Source organism: Crocodylus porosus, unplaced genomic scaffold (assembly GCF_001723895.1).
Source record: "Crocodylus porosus isolate Cpor-Errol unplaced genomic scaffold, CroPor_comp1, whole genome shotgun sequence".
NCBI classification, from domain to species: Eukaryota; Metazoa; Chordata; order Crocodylia; family Crocodylidae; genus Crocodylus; species Crocodylus porosus.
Genome location: NW_017728927.1, coordinates 11,456,080 through 11,478,211, shown reverse-complemented (window position 1 = coordinate 11,478,211; position 22,132 = coordinate 11,456,080). Strand labels below are relative to the sequence as shown.

At 46.6% G+C, this 22,132-nt stretch overlaps 1 long non-coding RNA gene across 2 annotated transcripts in view; it reads right to left on the bottom strand.

The window, feature by feature from the left end:
• Positions 1-12,149, bottom strand: part of LOC109314708 — a 23,878-nt gene extending 11,729 nt beyond the window's left edge. The window contains exons 1-2 of one of the 2 annotated variants that reach the window (XR_002102344.1): positions 10,655-12,149; positions 7,646-7,877 (exon numbers count right to left, since the gene is read on the bottom strand). This is a non-coding gene — a long non-coding RNA (uncharacterized LOC109314708). The remainder of the gene's footprint in view (positions 1-7,645; positions 7,878-10,654) is intronic. The other variant, XR_002102345.1, reaches the window with a different exon arrangement.
• Positions 12,150-22,132: the final 9,983 nt, after the last annotated feature.

Sequence of the window (22,132 nt, the reverse complement as noted above, 5' to 3'; positions counted from 1 at the left end):
TGAGATATAGCATTTACTTTTCTGAAGTCCACACAGAGCCGCAGCAACCCATCGGACTTAGTCACTGCCACAATGGGGCTACGCCAAGGACTCTGGGACTCTTGAATGACACCGTGCTCCACCATTTTAATAATTTCCTCATGAATTGCCTGATATCTATAAGATGGGATCGTCCTCCATTTTTCTCTCATGATCTGTCCAACAGAGGTTATTATCTGATGGGTCATCCCTTTGGCACACCCCAGGATTTCACTAAAAAGATCTTGAAATTCCCTTGGCAAGTTTCTCAACTGACCCTGTTGCCCAGTGCTAAGTTGGGTCCCAACTGGGACCGTTATGGCCCCCACATTTTGTCCCGGGTCTATACCCAAGTCCCAATTGAACTCCTCGTCTGGTGGGGAGGGATTGACCAACAAACCATCCTGTTCCCTCCATTATTTAAGTAAATTGATATGGTACAGTAAAAGCTCTGTTATCCAGCATCTCCCAGGAATGGGGGTTGCCAGATAACAAAATATGCCGGTTAATTGAGTGGTCCAGGCTGCCACTTCTCCTGCTACATCTAAGGCATCCATCCGTCCCTCCCACCGCATCGTCACCATTCCCGCAGGCCCTGCGGGCACCATGGGACAGGAAGGTGGGCCCCGCGCAGCCCTGCATGCCCCCAGGCCGGCGGGGGGCTCAGCAGCACAGGCTGCTTTGCCCCGGGCCATGGGGGCTCAGAGAAACTAGAAGTGTCATGGTGGGCAATTCCAGTCTCACTTTTCCTTACAAGCCAGCATGCTGGTTAACAGAGTATGCTGGCTTGTAAGGTGCCAGTTACCAGAGCGTTTACTAAATATCTGCTTTTTGTTTCTATGACCTGGCTTGAAGATTTCATAATCAACAGGTCCAACCTGCCGAACCATTTCAAAAGGGGCCTTGCCAACATCTTAGGAATTTAATTTCCCCATCTGAGAGTAACACCAGTACCTTCTGGCCTACTCGAATATCCCTCTCTTAAGTATTTTTATTGTAGGTGGTCTTTTGAGCCCTCTGAGCTACCCTCAGGTGCTCCTACGATAGCTCCCTCACTCTCTGCAGGTGTTGTCTCAGTCCTCTCACATGTTCTACATTATTAATGCCCTTCGGTGATGTTTCCTCCCAACCTTCTCTCATTTGATCTAGCAAGCCCCTCTGGCAGTCTCCAAACACCAGGTCAAATGGGGCACACCCCAAAGATGACTGAGGGGCCTTTTGCACCATGAACAACAAAGGCAGGATCATAAGGTCCCATTTCATAGATTTCATAGATATTAGGGCTGGAAGGGACCTCGGGAGATCATCGAGTCCAGCCCCCTGCCCAAAGGGCAGCAAGTCAGCATCCAAATGTCTCTTAAAGGAGTCCAGAGTAGGTGCTTGCACCACCTCTGGCGGCAGTCTGTTCCAGGCCTTGGGGGCTCAGACAGTAACGGTATTCTTCTTTATGTCCAGCCTGAAATGGTCTAGGAGGAATTTGTGACCATTTGACCTTGTCATCCCCTGGGGTGCTCTGGTGAACAGGCATTCCCCCAGGTCCTGATGTACACCCCTTATATACTTATAGGCTGCCACCAGGTTGCCCCTGAGCCTGCGCTTTTCCAGGCTGAAGAGTCCCATTGCTCTCAGCCTGTCATCACAAGGCCTGTTTTCCTGACCTCTGTTCATGCGCGTGGCTCTCCTCTGCACCCTCTCCACATCCTTTTTAAATTGTGGAGCCCAGAATTGGATACAGTGCTCCAGCTACGGTCTCACCAAGGCTGAGTACAGTGGGAGGATGACATCCTGGGATTTGCTTGAGAAGCATTTATGGATGCAAGCCAGAGTTTTGCTCACTTCACCAGCTGCGACATCGCATGGGTGGCTCATGTTCATCTTGTGGTCAATCATGACCCCCAAGTCCTTTTTGGTCTTGGTGCTAGCAAGCGTAGCACTGCCAAGCCTATAAGCATGCTGTGGGTTTTTCTTCCCAAGGTGGAGTACCTTGCATTTTTCGGTGTTGAACAGCATCAAGTTTTCATCCACCCATTTTCTGAGCCTGTCTAGGTCTGCCTGGATCACGATCCTGTCCTCAGGTGTGGACACTTTACCCCAAAGTTTGGTGTCATCGGCAAACTTGGCCAGTCCACTTCTGATACCGATGTCTACATCATTAATAAAGATGTGAAAGGATAGGCCCAAGGATGGAGCCTTGGGGGACTTCCACTGGTCACGGCACACCCCAATGATTTAGTTCTGTTGATTACCGCTCTCTGGGTCCAACCTTGGAGCCAGTTCCCCAGCCATCAGACTGTGATGTAGCCGAGGCCACAGTCAGCCAATATTTTCATGAGGAGATCATGGGACACCAGATCGAAGGTTTTTTTTAAAACCAAGATATATGAGATCAATCTCTTCTCCCTTGTCCAGGTGATAGGTCACCTGGTCATAGAAGATGAGATTGGGCAGGCAAGACCTACTCGTGAGAAACCCAGGCTGGCTGTCCCTTAGTGTAAATATTTACACTATTTCAGATGGATGCAGGTATGCGCACACATGCGCGGAGTCAAGTTCAGCTCTCAGCTGATATAACTCAGAGCAGAAACTGTACTAAGCAGTTCCTGAAGTGCAGTCAAACAGCTGAGTCTGAGAGCCAGAGGGCTGAGTTCCCCTTCCCCTCCCCCAACTGCTTTAATACAGAAGACTAGTGACATGCAGTGACCACTTGAAGTAATCCATGATGTGCATCTGTTCTGCATCCCCTAAGGGATATAGTGTTTGCCTTTGTTGCTTGCCATTGTTATGACTATGTAACACCTTTCTGATGAATGTCAAATATTGGAAACCTACCTGCCAGTTGGTAAAGACGGTGTAGCACTCTTTCACCAACACAATTTTAATGATGGTAGGATGGTAGGGTCTGTGGCTGCCTGTGCTCTGTCTCCCTGCCTAAACCTATATGTGCTCAGGGCTGCGGAGTGGGGCGTGTTTTAACGAAAGCGGTTCCCAAACGGCCACTCTAATGAAAGTGGCTCACCATGACATGTATTAAGCCCTGCGGCATTTCAAAATGGCCACAAATTGCTTTGCCTAAAGCTCATTAAATGAGATTTCAATAAAGCGTCCCTGCAGCTGTTTTGAAATGCACTGGGGCATAATGCACGTGACGGGGAGGTGACGCTGGAACGTTCTAATTAGAATGTGGAGCAGACTTGATTAATTGAGTCGGCTCTGACACGTTCTAATTAGACTGCGAATGAGCGTGTCTATAGGCAGCCCTTGATGTCCAGCACAGCCTGCTTGCCATCATAAAACCAATGGCAGAAACACTCAAATAATTAAACTTCCTGATTCACTGCTGCCAGTGAAAAAGAGGGTCCAATGTTCAACAGCAGGTTCATCAGTGTTTCTCTAACAACAACAAATTGTAGTCTTCGTTAACTGTTATGGACTAGAAATGAAGATGTATAGAAACATAAAAATTAGTAATGGAAAGTCCCTATCAAGCCACTCTATTTCTGTACCTTTTAGCTAAGGCAGGACTCTTGCTTCTGAGAGGTGATTACAGTCGGAAAGATACCATTACAAAAAATATGCAATACCAGCTTTGAACATTATCACTTCAAAATCTGAGTAAAATGGACGGTTAGGTGCAAGGCTTAGTCCGCTTGCCAATACTAAGAACATTACGATCATGCTTGAAATTGTTTTCTGTCCCGGGCTTGTTTGAAAGGCCCGCACAAAGGAGGGGAATGGTGCCGGTGATTATACACAAAGCAACGAAGCCAAAAATGCAATGAGAAACGCCTCCCCGCACTGTCTCTTTCATTTATAGTCACTGAGGTGTTTCAGCTATTCCAACTAAATAAAAAGTCTGCAGCTAGAAGTTTGATTTTTAAATTGATGGTGCCACTTTAGTATCAGCCTGCTTTCACTTGCTTGTATCCCCTATCGCTCCAGTAACTCCCCTCCCACTTTGGTGTTTATGGTGTGTGCAGGTAGTGAATTCTTTACAGCTCCTCATTTTCCCCAGCAAAACATATTTTGTGCTTTTAATTGTCTTCATAAATCAATCCTCTCCCTTTCGCTAGAACGAGAATCAGATTTTTCTTTAATGAGATATTTCCCAGGGGGCTAAATATTCTTTAAAATCCCCGGGAAATGAGGGGTGCTTGCTATGATGGAGGACCAAGCCCTACGTGAAGTAGGCAGCTTTACTTTCACTCACTCGACTCTACACATTTTCTCAGATGCTTAAGTTATGTCAGGATGTGAGAAGGAAATCTGTTCTACTTCTTGCCTCTTTTGATTCTGGTGCATGAACCATTTTTAGCTTGCTTCACTGAGACACACCAAGAGATTGGACTTATTTCTTGTTTAAAATCATTATTGTAAGCCTCAACTTCCTAATGATTTCTCCAAACAGGTTAAATTGGGGCTCAAATGGAATTTAGACATTTTCCCCTCATGTATAGATATTTTCCCTAGGCCCTAAACCTTTTGAAAAATGTGATAGGAGCTAAATGAATATATTACTGATGATATGAGAATTTTTAGATCAAGTTATAACCCCAGTAATAAATGCTGCAGGGACTATCCAGTGTAGAATAAGAGCAGCTGTGTTACAAGGTATTACATTTCAGTAGGTCATGATCAGAGACAAAAAGAGAGGTGGTAGAAGTCCGATCAGTACCGAGTACAAGCGCTTTAGCAGAGTAGCGTGCAATGCAAACACCCTCTATTGCAGATTGAAAGCCAGGAGAGCTGGATTTTAAAGTTACGAATGCTTATTAAAATGAATAGCATGTTTCTACTGACCTCAATGAGGCAAGAGACTGGCTTTCCACTGCTGATTTTGGACAGATTTCAGGCAAGACGTCACATGAACCTGTTGACACAGGGGTGTAACTCGCATCCTGCAAGATAGCTTCATGTGGAAGGAAGTCCAGGCACCTTGCGGGCTACACGTGGAACCAAGGAGCCATGTCCTGTGTCATAGGTGCCGACTTTTATTTTTGCCAGGGGGGGGCCTAAGATGATGGAAAGTTTTACACATTCGATGCATTACAGCCCTCTTCCTCGGGGAGACCAGGGTCCTCGAGCCCTGATGCGCTTGGCACCTCTGGACTGGGTTACAGAACTGAGGGCTTTGAGATATCTTCTTCTTATGGATGGTTTTCCCCCTCTGATTTGGATTCTGGCTGTACCGTAACAAGATACTTGTCCCCAGATTCTCCCCTGTTTCTGAAAGCAATTCTTGTTGAACTCTATGAAGCCCGAAGGAGAGGGTGTTAAAAGAGAATTCGAAATGAAGCAGGCTTGCCGAGGAGGCTGCGAAACGGAGGTCTAGGGAGACTGAAACTCCTTTAGGCTCAAACCTTAAGACCCGACCACTGGGCTGAGCAGAGTCCTATATGCTGCTCTTGGTTGGAGTTCCCAAATCTTTGTGAGTGGGAACACAGAGGGGAGCTGCATCATGCCTAAACATCAGGATACAGTAAATGGTTTGCCAGGAACCAGTACTGGCGATTGTAAACCAGCCACCCATATATTTTCATTTGGGGGGCAGACCAAGACCTTCCCAGCAGCTATATTAGCTAGGCAGAAGTGATTGGCAGTGCCCAGACTTTATCCTGAGCTGGTTCTTAAATGCCCAGCTCTAAGCAGAGCTTAGTGCATGGGAGATGACTTCCCAATGCAGCCTACAAACTCAGCCCCTGTGTTATGAGGAACATACATTTCTAGAAGCAGGGAAACCTTTCATAGTTTCATAGTGCTTAGGGTCGGAAGGGACCTAAACAGATCACCACGTCCGATCCCATACCTTCGTACAATGAAAGGCAGGGGCTTTGGTCAGGGATATCGAATTTCTTGAAGAAACCAAATAGCCAGGTCCCATATCTGGAAAATAATAGAAGAATGGGAATTGCAGTGTTCCAGTGATTACAGTGATGCTGGGGTGGAAGGACCTCAGAACTTACCCCGAGGCAGAAGAACCATTGCTTTAGTTCAGGGATGAGGCACTTGCTCCAGAAGCTGGAGCGTGTGGTCCAAAATATAAGTATGCTGAAAAGCTATTTAATAAACGTGGCAAGCAATAAGTCCTACTGCTGCAACACAAATCTTCAGAGATAGCCCTGTGGTAAAAGCAATCATCTCATAAAAGAGTAGGTGCTCCAGTGAAAACCAGTCCTTAATGCCCTTAGCAAAAGGCAAAAGAGATACCTCTCTAGGCTCATTGCCAGCTCAGAGAGAAGAGCTAGTAAAGGGAGAGAGAAAAATGAACACCGAGCTTACGTATTTTTATTGCGGAGACATCAAAGCTGAACCAGAAGTTATGTCCTGAACAGGGCTTTTGTCAAGGCTGAGGTTTAATTTCATTTAATTTCATGTATCCTTCTCCCCATTTTATCCCCGTGTAAGTGCCGTGGGGAGTCGGAGACCCTCATCTTCCTAGGTTTCTCTTCAGATTGTATTGGCAGCGCTGCATTGGCTGTCTTCTGAAGCATCTTTTTCTGGTGTTGTCCATCAACCCTGGGGCCCTCTGTTTCTCTAGGAGGATCTGGGCTGCAACCTTCAGAAGCTCTGTGTTGAAAGAGCTTTTCCAAATACTTGGTTTTGGCTGTGTCACTGGGTGAATGCTCCAAAGCTACTAGCAGAAATGCCCTCTTTCCAGGTATATCCTTTCTGGGATGCAACGGCCGAGGGGTGGGCCAGGGAGGTGCAATTTACCTCTCCTCTTATTATGAATATTTACTATTACAATTATAGTAGTGCCTTGACGCCCCCCTCTGTGATCAGTCCCAATGTGAGAGTTATTGAAACTGCAGTCTTTGTCCCAGGAGCTTCCAGTCCAAATAGACAGGGCAGACACTGAGTGAGGGAAGAAGAAATGTAATTATCGCCCATTTGCAAGTAAGCAAAAGCTGCCCAGAGGTCTTCTGGCTTTGATGAATCTGGTCTAAATGTGTCTATACGCGGTGCATCTATATGAGACATTTACTGCGGAGCTGCCTAATGAGCTGCACCGTAGTCTCAGCATCTGCATGTCAGATTAGGCCGCAGTAAATGAATTAACTCCACCATAGGTTGGAACTTGTAAACACTGCCAGCTTTAGAGGGCAAGAAACCCATGTGCAGATGGTGACTGAGGCTAGCTGGGGCAGGAGGGTGTGCCGGCTAGCCCCGCACTGGAGCACCCTTGTGCCCCAGCCAGCCCCTCCATAGCATGTTGAGCCAGGTCTGAGTCAGAGCAGCCCTGGGCTAGGAGGCTGACCCCTGGGATCCCCTGCCAGCCAGGGCTGCTATGACCTGGCTCGACGTGCTGTGGTCCCAGGCGCTTGTGTAAAAGCAGCCGTATGCAGATTAATGCATGGGCCCCGGGGGCCCCTGGACGCCTGGGTTCCCCTGTGCAGGTGGGCACTATTCCAGCCTGCAAAGGGTCCTGCTTGGGGCTGCTGGGAGACGCAGGGGTGGCACCAGCCTCAGAACTGCCCAAATCCTGACTTGAGAAGGACTTAAAGGACCACACACGTGCCTTCCTCCTCAGTGCAGGTGGGCTGGGAGATCCTGTGCTGGCCCAGGCTGAGGTAGTGGGAGGCATCTGATGTTTGGCCACCCCAGCTGCCCCCTTCCAAACTGAACCCACCCAAACCAGGTCAATCTCCAGGTCGCCAGCTGCCATCACCTTCTCGGCTCTGCTTGTGGCTTAGACCCCATCCCAGCCGTGCCCCCCCGTGCTTCCCTTCCCACTGTAGTGTCCATGGGGCAGAGCCCAGTCCTGCTGGGTCCTTAAAATGACTGAAGTTAATGAGATTTTTAATTTTCCTGTTGACTTCAGTGGTAAAGTTGAGAAGTCACAAAGCCAGGACTTAGGAGACCTAGGCGTGGGAGTGGGGCAGGGTTAGGGTTAGGCAGCGGTGCTGGGAGGGGTGCCTACATGGGGCATAAAGAAAATTTTGGGGTGGCTGTAGCCCTCCCCCCGCCGCCCCTGCTAGCACTGCCCCGTGCATGTGCGTGGCTACACGTGGCCAGAAACATAGCCAGGCAGCCAGCTCCCTGCTGATAAGTCTAATGAGGGGGAAGGGACATAGGGCAGGGAAGGGGCATGGAGAGAGCAGATCGAGGCCCCACGATGAGGGAGAGAAGGGGTAGGGGCTGCGGCTGGGGGCACTGCCTAGCCAGGGTGGTGCATGGGACCTTTGACCCTAGCTGACTTCCTGCCCCTGGGGCACGGGGCTGGGTCTGATGATCTTGCGAGGTCCCTTCCAGCCCTCATGTCTATGAATCTATGAACCCGCAGCAGGCAGCCTGCGTCTGCCCTCACCCCACTGGGCTCTGCTTCAGGTGTGGAGGAGAGAGGTGGATGGGGAGCAGGGAGGAGTGGTGGGCATGTGCCACCCCACCCCCAGCGCAGCCGGGTCCACCCAGCCTCCCCCATGGGGCACTGAGGCCACCCTGCCCTTGGCAGTGATAGCCCCAGGAGGGGAAGGGGCCCCTCCCCCACTGGAGTCCAGCTCCCATGTTGGGAAAGGGGATCTCCAATTTTGTGTTTGCCCCGGGCCCCAATAAATCTTAATCCACCTCTGAATGCAGCACCCCCAGATTTTACTGAGTCACATTAATTGCGTGTGTAGACAAACCCACCTTGTATTGGCCTCGCAGTGCAATGCAGCCACTTCTGGGGTTTAGCATAGAACTGTTAGGGTTAAAGTTAATCCACTGACGTTTGTGAAAGATGATGCTATTGCAAGGACCGGACTGGCAGGTAACCTACCCTAGTAAAAGCTCAGAAGGAAGAATTAAATTTCCCAATTTTGCTGCCAGGCTAACAAAGGCACTTCTCAGTGAAATGCAAACTAGCCAAAATCACTGCCTTTCCAGCTTGAGAAGAAGGCCACTAATGAAAAACACTCACCTAGCTTTAAAGCACAGAAAAGAAAGTCAAATCACAGACTATGACCAGAACAACAGGCTGACCTGAGGCCAGACTTGGAAGTGCTCAGTGTGGGTCCGAATCCCAGCGCCAGAGGGTAAGGATGCTCTATTTCAATTTACATAGTAGGGGGACACGTATTTTCGGAAGGTGAACATGTGAGCTCTTTCCCTGTGGCTGCTATGATATTCCAAATTGCTACAGAGCATGGAGGAAACCAGCATGTCTTAGATGGCCACAGAATGATTTCACATAAAGATCAGGGCCCGGGAAGATAAAGCTTCTCAGAGTAAAAGGCAGATTGTAACCAGGACAGGTCCTTGAATGATGCGCTGAGGTCCATCTCAGCACAAACCACACAAAGAAGTTCAAGAGTAGTGGCAATGGTTTCAGAAGCCAGAAGTTATTGAATTAGTGAAGTGGGATGTTTGCCAGCATATAAATGGATTGTGCTCTTGACCACATTAATCATTAAGCTTTATGTCTAAAAATCTGCAGCCTCTGCCTAAGGGCTTGCCTGCGCTACATAGCCCCTGTCCGTATAATTATGCCAGCAGAGCCTGCTCGTTGGGATACAACATAAGTTGGCAGAAGGAGTTTCAGCATTGGCATAGCTACATCACCTCCCTGAACAACATTAGCTAAGCTGACAAAAGTACTGTTACTGGCATAGCTGCCTCTCCCCTAGGAGTTTTGTTGGCATAACTGTTTTGCTGACAAGGTGCAACTTTTTTTCTCGTGCCCCTTGCCTATATAGATATGTTGGCAAAACTTGTGATGCAGAGGCAATTTATGCCAACAGGAAAGCTCTGTTCTCAGCTTCACCAATGTTGCTTGCTGGCAGCTACTGGCCGTCACTAAGGTGGTTGGGAGGAGCAAAAATAGCACCCTCAGCAACTTCTCAGAAGCTTTGAACCTCCATCCTCTGCAAAGACTCCTTCAGCCACATGATCATCGCAACTACCTGTGAGCCCCTAGAAGACCCACACTGGAGTGTGCAAAACCACCCGCTAAGACCACAACTGTACCACAACATTTTACCTCACCCAGCTGTACTGAACTCAAACATGCTGCACGTTTCTGGGCACTACTGCCTGGACCACAAGTGCAGCAAAGTGTCCATCCAGCGTCGGGGGGTGGATAGTTGACTCTACTGCTCGCAGTCTTAGCAGTAGCAAACTGAGCTGTGCATGTCTGAAGGCACCATTGCTAAGCATGATAAGTTTGCCTGTTAGCCATGGCCTAAGACTCTCCAAATTGTTTTCCCAGATGCATTTTCCTGCTGTTCTTTACCTTTGATGTGTGTGGGAACACGTAACAGCTTGAGCTGTTATACGGCACTCCATTTACAACCAGCCTTTCGGGAAGGTGATCTTATATTGCAAGATCCTCAAGGGCTGTCCCTTACTTTAGTGTGCTCGTGTCAAAGCTACAACAGCGGGTGCCAATCCCAGTTGTGGATTCGAGACACAACCACAAAGCAAAGAATAAATCATTCCAAAGGGATTGTTTTATTACTCGAGTCTTAGTAACCACATCATGACAATGCACAGTACACAGTCCCTTTGGCTAGATGTCTTACAAAATACTCTGCTGATCAGAGAGACTTCGCAGTTCAGCAGCTAGGGATCCTGCACATCACAAGTGAACGTTCCCGTTTCAAGAGACCAGTCAAATTAAAGCATGCAGCGGCTCTTCATGAACCTACAGAATTATACTTACGGTATCAGGAGGGTCAGCAATGCAATTAGAAGGGCCCAGGTCTCAATGGAAAAGCCAGGCAGATAATTCATCATATATGAATACAGATATTCATCATAGCTGTATACCTTTATGCCCTTTGTTCTCCGTCTGTTAATATTTGTTTCCTTCTTTTTCTCTCTGTTGTTGATTGAGTTTGAAACTCTAAAGGAAGTGAGAGAATTTAAATATCCCCCCCACCCACCCTCCCGATCATATGACACAGGGATTATCTTTACTTCATGGAGGGGTGAAATTCAAAATAAGTAAAATGCAAAAATATGCCAGTCTGGAAAGGTTAAGTCACCATTCATATGTCTTGTAACAAATGAGCATTTGGATCTAACCTCTAGAAACGCGAAGATCTTTGGAATGAGTTCTTGGTCAGCTGTTCTAGCTTTTCTTACTAACAATTTTCCATTGTATTAATAAAGTAATAATTAATTTGTACTTGTTAACTGCTTATACCTGAAGGCTTCTGAAACCAGAAGCAGAAATAGATAAAAACAGTGAAAACCCTAATGACCTATACCATGACCCCAGAAGGAGTCATCAAAATGGGCAGCACCGTACCTAGACTCCTAGCAGCCCCAGGCAAACTCTTAGTATGGGGCCGCCTTTCACCAGAGATAATGAGAATAATAATAATAATAAAAATTACCATTTGTGGGGCCCCTTTCTGTCCAGGCCCCAGGCGGCCACCCGGTTCACCCACGCCTGTGCCCAGTCCTGAAAATGGGTGTACTGTGTAGTACCAATTAGCTTTGAAAGAATTGAGGATTCTGTTTTCAAACAGCTACTAGCACGAACTTTTGTGAGAACAATGCACTTGTCTGTTTGCCTCTGTAAAACAGCTGAAACAAATGAGGCAGCTCTTCCATTCATCCCGATATGGTGCTAAAACTTTTAACAGAAACTTGTTGCTGAACATTTCATCAGGAACCCTGGAGCTATGAGAAAAGTTTGTAAAGGGCGATCATCGCTTGCAAAATATCCAACCTCAGCCCAGGGACCCCCTCCCCCGCCCTCCTCCAACTCCTGCAAGAGTCCAACAAGAAAGCCGTAAGCAAAACTCAAACCAGATCTTTCTGGATTCTTTCCCTGAAGGCTGGTGCAGAATAAATGTACATTTATCCTGGATTTTATGGGAAAGTATGCCACCCATGATGGGAGAAGATGACTGAAACATGGGAAGACCGTCCATTCTAATATATTCAATATGAATTTTCCTAACAGATAGGAGGTTGGTAGGGAAGGTCCTCTAGCTAGATGGATGCTGTCTTTTGATTTAGGACTTTACAAAGAATAAGACCTTGAAGTGAGCACACTTCCTTTGAATTGACAAAAGTGTCTTGGGAAGGAACCGTGCTGAACTGCATCTCAGTTTGAGGACCATTAAATGCCTGGTATCTTCGAGGACATTGCTGTGTTGCTTGATGGGTCAACTGATATGCGGATCACACCAGAGGATGGCATGAGTGGCCATCTGGATAACTTGTGACCTTCCCTGGCCTTTGCTTTGACCTTCAGATACAAAACATCACAGATTAGCATCTGAGTGATAACCACGTCTTTGAAATGATGACTCTAGTCGACAAGCTTATGCCAAATGGATACGCTCGTGGAAAGTTAGTGTTGAGCCCTATCTTCCTTGATGCAGCGAGCTTGGAGCAGATGAATGAAGAGGCACTTTCTAAGTTGGCATCTGTCACAACAGTAATTATCTTTCCCTGTTTCCTCTCTGCAAACAATGACGCTGCCCTGAAGTCAAGTTAGCGATGACCCCAGGGGCATGAGTCACTCTAATTGAAAGCAGGTGATGCTGGTTTCCTGCAAAGCAGGAAGGCTGTAAACTTGGCCAGTCTCCAGTACTCTTGCGCCTCACCCCACCCGAGTATGGGATAATTTCATCATACAGATTGATCTGTGTCTGCACAGTGGCTTTTCTGCCACCACAAATGTAGCCTCGTGTCTACTGACGCTCTGCCTGTCCTGTTTCTATGAGCATTTGCTGGGGCGTTTTGCACATCTGCTCCACACCACAGAGCTCTGTCAGCAGTCACCCATGCAAAGGACTACTGGGATTTCTTTTTTTGAAAAGAAAACCGCTCATCCTCCTTGCTCCACGTGACTATTTTTTAATCATAGACACCTTGCTATTTCTTCAAGCTACTGCATTTCCCAGCTTCCGAAGTTTACTGTTGCCAGACCCTTGCTTCCCTCCTTCATGATCATCCTCACACTTACCTCCACCCCCCTGTTCCTCTGATTGAGGTCCGTGCTTATTTGGACCGTTCTTTGTCAGTTAAGAAAGAAAGCATTCAAGATCTTCACTTTTATTCAGTGTATTTACTGTCATCATAGCATAGCTGCCCAATGGATCTGCAAAGAATCAGAGACCTAATACATCTCGTGGGCCTAGGCTGGTGCACATCAGCCTAGATGTTGATTCCAGGCAACAAAAGAAGGAACCAGTCTCCACTAAACTATTGCAGGTTGTCAACCATGCAAAACAGATTACTCAGCTAGGTAGGCAGTGGTGTGAGATCTGCCACCGTGAAAGAAGCCACAGGCATTTTCACTCATCTGGCAGCTACTATTCCAGGTCGCCAGCAAGACCCCTGGCATTGATTTCATATGGGAGATGGGGACATGAGAGGTTGGGCTCAGACTGACACTCTCATCCTGGGTGCAAGTGAACTGTGGGATACCCAACAGCACAGAGTCATCAGAGGAGGTCTGCTGCACAACATTGTCCCAGGTAAGAGAAGAATGATCCTGCCTTGAGCGGGGGTTGGACTCGATTTCCTGAAGTCCCTTTACCCTGATGCTGTTTCAGTCAATGGTGTGAAAAAGCGTGATGTCTGTCTGACAGCTGAGCTGGCAGAAGCCTGTCTTACAGATGAAGGTACACCTGCAAAACTGCACATCTGCTGGTGTAGCTTGTTTTGCCTGTGGGTGTCAGTTTAGGATACAGGTACGAAGTATGGTTTTCCTCGTATCAGCTGCACCCACAGTAGGAGCACCGCCAGCACAGTGTACTAAACCAGAACGGTATTCCTAATGCACATGTAACCTGAGTTTTGAAGTGCTTTCAAAAACCAGAGGCACAGATGTTTCTGGGTGACGTCTTGTTGTTGGTCCAAGATACCACCCGCAAAAATCCTTGCCTCTCACCTATTTCCTGGACCATTAATTAGGGCTACAACATTACTCCAGCACTGCCTTTAAAAAAAACCCCAATGTTGTAGCAAATTCTGGAGAGAACTGAGCTGCTTTCCCACCTATAATGCCTTTAATCTGATCAAGGTAATGGGATAGCAGCTTTTCAAAAAGAAATACAATTCAGCATTCTTACTACAACACTGCCTAAGCCGGCTGGTGACCTGGGTGTGTTCAGTCAGACATAACCGATGTTGCCTGGGCAGCAAGTTGGAAGAGCAAGTATTACCGGTGCAAGGCATGAAACTAGATATTATGGGGATAGCAAAAAACACGGTGGCAGAACGGTCGTGTCAGTACGTTTTGAGAATGGCAAAATTCAAGGTAATGGGGGAGGTGGGAACAAAACACGTAAACGATGTGATGGACTCTAAAGGAGAAAAGAAAGGTAAGTATGGATAAAACCTTCGGGGAAAGATAGTGAAAGAGATTCGACTAGGCTACTCCTGATGGTCTGCTACAGAGCCCCAAGGTCAGATTTGACTATGGATAGAAATATTAGAGAAATGCTCCCATGAACTGTCTCATGGCTTTAACTTCCCAGATGTAGTTTGGAGAAGAAATGTGAATGAGGATGGCCCTGATACTGCTGTATAGGAGTGGGTAAATGCCTTCATCAAACCAAGCACTGGACCAAGAAGAGATGATGCTATTTTTAGATTTGGTTTTGCTCAACACTGCGAATGTTATAGAAGAACTGGTTGCAGAAACTACCGTGGGCTTGAGTTCACTCAGTTAAAGTAAGATAAGCAAAAGTAGCTCTGCAAATAGCTTCTCGATTTCAAAAGGGCAAACCTGGATGAACTAAGGGAGCTGGTTAGTGACATCAGCTAAACAAAGAAGCTTGGGGACTTCAGTGACGAAAAAGCCTGGCATTTCCTCAAGTTAAGTTACTAGTACTTTCAGGAATCTGTATACATGCAAAGGGAAGAATTTGTAGGAAGGAGCTACAGAACTCACTGGATTAATAACCTCTTCAGGAAGGATATTAGGAATAAGCAGAGAGCCTAAAAGTAATGGGAGAAAGGACTGATCAACAAAGAAAGCTTTGTCTTTTAGATCAAGAAGTGTAGGCGCAAAATAAGAATAGCCAAAAATCAAACTATGTGAGAAAGTTCAAAAATAGCAAAAAAGTTCTTCACCTCAATCGATATGAAACGAAGGAAAGCAGCAGCGAGACCACCATGCGGTGAGGGTGGGGTAGAGATTACAAGTCATGTAGGTATGGCCCAAAACCTAACGAAGACATTGCCTCAGTTTTCAGTAAAGATGTTGATGATGATGACGACACTGGGCAAAAAATTAAGAAAGACCACAAGACTTGAGGATATAGAAAGAGAAATCATTACCACTGAGCAAAATTCAAGGAATTTCATACATTTGAGTCTCCCTTTAGAATAACCTCTGAAGGAAAGAATCAAGTCATGGGTGTATGCTGAAAATGGAGTAAAACACGATAGGGATTCAGGATGGGCTATGCCAGACTAACCTGATCGCTTTTCCAGAAAAAGGTGTAATCTACTTAGACTTCATTGAAGAATTTGATAGTGTTACATGGGGAATTGTTCAATGGGAGAAGACGGGGATTAGCTGGGAGTATAACATAGGTAGGGAACTGGCCAAAGAGAAGATGGCATAAATTTAGGGCTGCAAGGGGATGTATTGAACTAGGGAGATGTTAGTAGCACAGTTCCTCCAGGGTTGGCCTTGAGCAAATCTGTTTGTTTCCATTAATTACTGTGGCAAAGAAGTCGAAGTGTGTCAATGAAACTTGCTGATGACAGAGAGCTAAAGGGCACTGTTAATATAGAGGAGGACTGGGATGTCACACACACAGAACTCGACAGCCTTGAAAAATGAGTAATAGAAATGAGATCAAATTCAGTAGTGCGGAAGGCAAGGTCGGGCATAGGGGGATTAATCACAGACATTTCTACTAAAGGCTGGAGGTTCATCTGTTGCAAACAACCTGGGAGAAGAAACCCCGAGGGAGGGGAGGGTACAATTGATCAAAGATGACTATAAATTGCCAAAGCAATGTGGCTTTAACTAAAAGAAGTGCCATGCTAGGATGTGTCCAGTCGAAAGAGGGAAGTGTTAAACACCACATTGGCGAGACCGAAAATCTGGACTACTTTGCGCAATTCTGGTTGCCAGCATTCAGGAAAGAAAAATTCAAACTGGAACAGGTGCAGAGAAGGGCCATTAGGATGATCAGGGGAATGAGGAGGCTGTCGTACAGGAGGAGCCTGGAAGAGATTAGCTCGTTTAGTCTAGCAAAACGAAGGCTGGGATGGGGTATGGTTGCTCTCTATGAATACATTAGAGGATAAACACAGGGGAGGGAGGCGAGCTATTTAGGATAACGAACAGTGTTGGCACAGGAACAAATGGGCATACGTTGGCTATGAATAAATTAAGGCTGGAAATTAGAAGATTCCTAAGCATTCGAGCAGTGAGCTTCTGGAGCGTACTTCCCACTGGAGTCACGGGGCAAAAAAACCACCCACTTCACTACTCTTAGACTGGAGCTCAGTAAGTTTACTAATGAGATTATATACCGCGGTTGTCCAGGGAACTGGACTTGATGATGCCCGTCCTGTGTTCCCATACATGTAAATGACTTCCATATGCCACATTTGCTTCCCTTATTTAATTAGCTCTCTCCGGTCAAGCCAAAGTATGGCATTCAGCTACTGCATAGGCAAAAGCTAGTGGCAGTGGTGGGGGAACAACTTATCTTTCTTTTGGTAACCCCATGTAAAATCCTTCATAAAGAGCACTGAATCTCAATGGAAGCACTTAAAATATTGATACATTTCTTCAGGACACAAAGCAAAGTCAATTTGCTCTGTATTCGAGGGGCATTAATGATGAACTCCTAGCAATAGGTGACTGATACTGCCCTCCAGGATATTTCCTTGGGATTTAAATCCTCACTAAAAGCTCAGCTGAAATGAATTCATTTTTCTGGATGCTTAAGGCCACAATGTGAGCTTTGGAGCTATGAAGGAACAAGGACATGTTTTCAGGTATTTTTTCCAGCAGAAAAACGGTAATGTTGAAATGTATCAGCCTTCTTTCATATTCTTCGAAGCCTGCAATTATGCTCTCTTTTATTTTTGAATGAGATCCTCTCTGGATAATTCAACAGCTGTCAGTGTTACACGCTATGCCCAGTCCAGGACAAATCAGTCTTTGAATGTCTCCCACTTACACTTAGTAAAATGAACTGAAAATAAGCAAAGACATGAATTTGTCTCTTGCTGGCGCTGCCTCACTCTCAGCATACGCTGCAATGAAGTGCCAGATTCTGCCCCAAAAAGAAACAAAGGGGAAAATCCTGGGCAAGTGTAAATGGGACCCAATGGATCAGTGGCACTGCCCACAGACAAGCTCTTCTTTTTGCACTCGTCGTTTCCTGGGTAGAATCACGTTCCTTCCCATTTCTGGGAAGGATCCCAGCCAGGAGGATGTAGCTGTGATGGGCGTTGCTTTTGTATGTACAACTCCATGACTTCTGCCATGGAAGCAGCTACCAAAAATGTCTATACAGTCGTTGTGCAGCCCCGTGTCTTTGTTGTAAAGACCTGGTGTAGCAGGCGCGCTAGAAACATGCAGGCTAGTGGACCTATTTGACAGTTCCTGTTTTTCACGTCGGGTTATTAGGCTTGGGATTGCCTGTTTGCATATGCAGAATGCTTTAGATTTTGCCCAAGAATGGCTAGACTAAATTACCTGGCTACAGTAAAAGCTGAGGGTTCATTTTTCCTGCCGTGAATTCTAGTCTTCCACAAAAGAATTGAAGGAGGTAAATTAAATTTCTACCCCACTGTGGCACAGTTCTGCTATCTAGTAAGGTTTGTGTGATTTAAACCTGTATAATAAAAAATAAACTGAAAATATGGTACGAGTCTTAATAGGCAGGATCGTAGGTCACAGCTCACTTTTATATTTGTAGTGTCACCAGTATTTGTATAGTTTCACCCAGGAACTTTTACTTCTCTTCTGGTATTTGTAAAGTCGTGACTGTGTATCACCACTACCCTCTGCTGGATGAAATCCAGCCTCCCCACGGTGCTGTGTAATCATTGCCCTTTAAATGGGTTATTTGGGGAAATCAGTAATAAACTTCCAGCAACAGCTAATGAAGAGGTTCCTTACCAGTAACTGGAAAATGCGTCTGGTTTATTAGAGAAGGGACGGTTCAGAGGTCTATTCCCTATTCCGCACCATTCAGTTTGGCTGATAGCAATGGGTTGTTTCTCAACAAGTGGCTGTAATTTAATATGCTTTAGAGAATAGACTCAGTTACTCTATAAATTGGGTCCGTGCACTGAAAAAGCCAACCCTAGAATCATGGTCCTGCCATTGCAAAATTACCGTACTCTACATTTCAGACTAAAAGAGATCTCCCCCGGCTTGCAGCAGGGATATAAGCCACAGCATCTGTGTGATCTTGCCCTCTGGCTCGCATACACAAAGCCAGTAGATGCTGGGGTCTCCATACAGACAAGCAGGTCTATGTGGGCTGTACCCTCTTGGGTAGTCTACGTGGCTAAGGACCCCACTGGAGTTGCATGTTCTCCGTGGCAGGCGAGGCTCTTTGGGTAGATGTGATATTTTTCATTAGACCAACTGGGTAGTTGGAAGACAGTTCTTTGCAAGCTTTTGGGCACAAACGCCCTTCTTCTGGCACTCGGGGACTGTTGTTGTTCTGAGACCTCCAAGGTGGGAAAGAAGCTAAAAGTGTGGCAGGAGGGCAGTGAAAATATAAATAGGTGGAAGTTTGGAAAACAAATGGTAGAGAAAGGAGGGGACGGGGGTGGAGGGCAAGAGGGAGAAATAATGGGTGAAGGAATGCAAAAGGTATGCCTGGGAAGCTCGGCGGCAGTGCACTCTTGAGGCCCCCAGGCTTGCAAACCTGTGCTGTCAGTTATCTTTTCCTTAAGGCAGTGGAACTGTGTGTTGCTGTAAGCATTCTCCTTGGTGATAAAGATTTTGTATTGTGTGTCACCTTTCACTGCAAATAAGGCCGGCTCAAGTGTCTCCATAATACCCCTGTTCTTCCCAGTCCCTATTCAGCTCATTACATCCATCCCTATTTACAAGTCATGGCAGTGTAGGGTTATTTCAAGGCCTTTCCCATCACCTATACATCCTTGTTGACTTTGTTTTTAAACAGCATTGCTTCCATGCATACCGGTTCCTGCAGCTTTACATTGGATCTATTTTATTCTGTTTCCTTTTGGATTATGTTTTAGTTAGAATGATCTTGTGCCAAGCTAGCGTGTGGGAACGTAGAGGGTTTTAACTACATGGATTGTTATTTCAAGCACTCCGTGATAATTCTTTCTGCCGCATGTGTCTGTATTAAGAGATCTGAGGAGTAGGAAGAAGACTTTGTGGTGGCGATTGTGATTTACAGATGCATCTGAAAGTTAGTGAGTTGAATTCAAAAGACTGCAACTCATTTAAACTCCTGAACCCAGGTCAAAGAGTCTCTGGAGTTTCTTTGAATGTTGAAAGTTTATGTAGTTTTTGTGTCCTTCTGGAGATAAAAAGTTGTGACCCTGCAGTCATTTCTAACTGTAAACACATTCCCTGCTGCCTGGTTTGCCCAAACAGCTTATTTCTTTATTTAATATTTAACAGGTTGCGACAGTATTTCAAAATTATATCTAGGGAGAGAAAGATAAAATAGCTTTTGGAAGAACATCCCAAATAAAAGTGCCAGAAAAGATGAAGACTGCACGGGAAGACCTATTCTAAGAATTTGAAAGACATCACCTGGATGTTTCATGCGCAGAGTTCTGCGCAATGATGAAGGGACTCCATTTGGACTGCAACACATCTGATTTCATCCATTTCATAGGGGTTAGGGCTGGAAGGGATCTCATTCGTTCACTGAGTCCAGCCCCCCTGCCATAGTCAGGAAGTCAGCTGGGATCAAGTGAGCCCAGCAAGAAAAACATCCATATGTTTTTTGAAAGAGTCCGGAGTAGGTGCTTGCACCACCTCTGCGGGGAGTCTCTTCCAGACCGTGGACACTCGCACCATAAATAACTTTTTTCTTATGTCCAGTCTGAATGGGACTGTCCTGGAGTTTATGGCCGTTAGACCTCGTTAACCCGTGGGGAGCTCTGGTGAACAGCTGTTCTCCCAGGTCTTGATGCACCCCTCTTAGTAATTGTAGGCTGCCACCAAGTCCCCCCTGAGCCTTCTCTTTTCCGGACTGAAGAGTCCCAAGTCTCTCAGCCTTTCCTCATACGGCTTTCCCTCCAGGCCTTGAATCATATGCGTGGACTCCCTTAAGCTTTTCCACATCCCTCCTGAGTGGGGGGCCCAGTACTGGATATAGTACTCCAGTTGCGGTCTCACCAGGGCTGAGTAAAGCAGGAGGATGACATCTCTGGTTTTGCTCGAGATACATCGGTGGATGCCTGCCAGAGTTTGCTTTGCTTTGCCAGCCACAGCATCGCAGTGGTGGCTTATATTCCTCTTGTGGTCAATCAAGACCCCAAGTCTCTTTCGGTCGTGGTGCTCACGGGCATAGCACTGCCGTGCCTGAAAGTATGTTGAAGGTTCATTCTGCCAAGGTGCAGCACCTTGCACTTCTCTACATTGAAGGCCATCAGGTTTTGGTCCACCCACCTTGAGAGTGTGTCCAAGTTGGCCTGCATCCCCAACCTGTCCTGTGGTGTGATCACCCTCCTCCATAATTTGGTGTCATCAGTGAACTTTGCCAGTCCGATTCCTGGATCCAGAGCATTAATGAAGATGTTGAAGAGTACTGGCCCAAGTACCGAGCCCTGAGGGACTCCACTGGTCACCATGCACCGCGTTGATTTGCTCCTATCAACTAATACTCTTTGTGCACTGCTTCCAAGCCCAATGTTTCACTGAAGTGCTGTGTGCTCAGTGCTGCTGCTGGCAGCCACGAAGTGCACTTTCTGCTGGGAGCTCCTGCAAAATTCTCCAAGCACATTGAGCTTCCCAGGGTGACTCTTCAAATCATCCCCACTACAATTTGCATTGCAGCCTGCAGGCACCGGTGGTTCTTACAATGGGGAACATTGCGAGGGGATCTTCCATTTGCATGCCTATTTCCAATTCACCTGCAGCTAAGCCCACCTTTTCCTTAGTTCTCTGCCAGCCTTTCCCATGACACGGCAGATAAATCCATTTGGGTAAATCCAATAGCTTTTATTAGACCAACTCAAATAGTTGGAAAAATTCGTCTTTGCAAGCTTTCCGGTACAAATACCCTCCATCAGGCTGGGGAAGCGTGTGAGTCTGGGGCACCCCAGCAGCACCATACCTAGACTCCTGGTGGCCCCTGGCGTACTTTTAGTATCGGGCCTCGCTTTGCCAGAGATAATGATAATAATCATCATTATTTTCACCATTGTCAGACCTGCTTTATGTCGGGGCAGCTGCCCGGTTCGCCCAGGCCTGTGTCTGGCCCTGCACACCCCAGTTACTTCTTCCTCCAAAAAAGAATAAAGCCCCCACATGTCTGAGTTTACCTCTGCGGCCAGGACCCGTGTCTGCCCCCAGCTTTATAGGCTCTTACTGCTGCTCTTTTAATGTCAAGAGAAGAGCGCTTCAGAAAACAGCTCACAGAGCTCTTGCCGGAGAGAGACAGAGTCTTTGCTGCCGGAGGCAGGAGTTGCACGCTGGCTAGTGTCGATGCCTCTGAGGCGAGTACAGGTGCAAATCTAACAAGACAGGTACAAATGGCAAGGACAGAAATAGAAGCTTGGAAACAGAACCATTCCCTCAGGCTGATGCTCGTGCCTGTCGGTGGAGCTGTGTCCAGCAGGGGTCAGGTCCCCGGGGGGGCGGGGAGGACGGGGGCGGGGACCGAGACGGTAAAAGTGGCTTCACAACCTTTTTTTCTTTTTTCTCTTTTTTTTGTAGTTAACGAGCCTGATCCCAGAATCCTTTGACGGTCCTAGATGTCCTGTCAGAGTCCTTGGAGGAATTTACTTGAGCAAGGATTGAAAATCGGGCCCGGACTGCAGAGCCCTGGATCTACTAATGACATATTTGGTGCCAGAATTTGAATAGGTATCACCAGGTTTATCAGGCAGCTATAAATTCACCTTTGCATTGATTTATACATTTTGAGCAGCCTTTAAAAATGTTGAGCTCGGTGGTTCTCGCATCTTAAATTACAGATCCTTCCATTTTATTCCTTCGTCAGACACTCCAGGGTGAGATGGTCCCAGTTAG